This window comes from Trichechus manatus, unplaced genomic scaffold (assembly GCF_000243295.1).
Source record: "Trichechus manatus latirostris isolate Lorelei unplaced genomic scaffold, TriManLat1.0 scaffold00099, whole genome shotgun sequence".
Classification (NCBI taxonomy): Eukaryota; Metazoa; Chordata; class Mammalia; order Sirenia; family Trichechidae; genus Trichechus; species Trichechus manatus.
In genome coordinates, this window is record NW_004444035.1 from 1,833,826 (window position 1) to 1,835,344 (window position 1,519).

Genomic DNA, 1,519 nt, shown 5'->3' on the forward strand with positions numbered 1-1,519 from the left:
CGTGCTACCATTATTCAGATCATATATTGTGTGTTATCAGAAAAGATTTTCTTTAAGCTCTTCGCATGAGACCTACTGTAAGATTATGAAGTGTTATATTTAAATGCATGTCCCTTGGGTGGACCCATGCCATAAGAGGCCTCCTCAGTCTCATCAAATGCCAAAGGTACATAGAGATTTGCTTCCCTCGTCGTCGTTTTGTGATTTGAGGCAATAACGACAACAATACTAACCAAATATTAAGTAACATTTGTCGAATGCTTCCCAGGTACCAGGCACTCACCTGAGCATAACGTGAGTGAACATGTTGAATCTGCACGAAACCCGTTACCTTAGGAAGGGATGCACACTGAAGCCTGTACTCATCTTAAACTAGTCCAGGAAGATGTCAGATTATGTGCTGTGCCTTTTCCCTAGTTCATGGACAACTCTCCAGCAGGTAACTGCCAACATTAATCCCTATAGAGATCCCTACTTAGGTGCGACCCAGGAGCCTGAGGCCAACATAGACTTGTAGGAGAGCTAATTTAATCCTATTCATGGGTTCTGAAAACATCTTTTGTTAAAAACAATTGATGAAAAGCAAGTAAACAAGGGAAGTTAAATCATATCCAGAAGTCTCAGAAAATAATTAAACACTGAACATGACCTATTGAAGGCCAAATATGTCATAGTTAATACTAACTGAATGCCTGAAACACATTTCTAAACTACGCTTTGTTTCAGAATCCATCATAACTGGATTCTATTCAGTACTTCACTTAAAGTTTTTTTTTTTTTAATAAGAAGGGAGTTGATGTGCCTAGGACTCATTCTAATGATTGTTTTACTTAGCTTTTTGCTGTTCAAATCCAAGTCATTAAACCAAATATTTAGTAAGGAGCATGAACTACAGATCTCATCATAAACTGAGCTGACTTGTTCCTTATACAGTCAGACTCTGCTGAATAAACTTGCGCTTTGACCTCGGAGAATCTGGTATCACTTGCACCATGTTGCTCTTAGGGGGACTGGGCTTGGTCAGTGAGAGGTATTAGTTTAAGTGGCTGCATACAGACTTCGCCTGAGATGGATGAGCAGGCACTGGTGGAATTCAGAATTATGGGTTGAAGTGAGCAAAGATTTGTTAAAGACTTTAAAGCTTTGAAGTAGAAGATTTGACTGTCTCTCATCATAGCCAAAGAATGAGATTCTCTTTAACAAAAACATATATTGAGGGATAAGATAATTTAGGCTGATCTTTACCACCAGTCTCACCTTCTACCTATACAAAAGTCCTTTGAAGTCTGCAAAATAAAAAAAGGGTGAAGAAAAATTGGTCAATCGTGAATCGTTACTTAATGATTCATGAGGTGTAAGGTGTACGTCAAAGAAAGGGATTAAAAATATTTGATGTGTGCCCGCATCGACCGCACATGTGCTAAAACTGGAACAATACAGAGAGGTTAGCATGGCCCTGCACAAGGATGACACGCGAATTTGTGAAGCATTCCATAATTTTCTTTTTTTTTTTTTTTTT

At 38.5% G+C, this 1,519-nt stretch overlaps 1 non-coding gene across 1 annotated transcript; it reads left to right on the plus strand.

Annotated features, from left to right (window-relative positions):
• The first annotated feature begins 1,394 nt into the window (after positions 1–1,394).
• LOC111821712 (U6 spliceosomal RNA) lies at positions 1,395–1,501 on the plus strand. The gene has a single exon (XR_002825058.1). It is a non-coding gene; the product is annotated as a U6 spliceosomal RNA (small nuclear RNA).
• Positions 1,502–1,519: the final 18 nt, after the last annotated feature.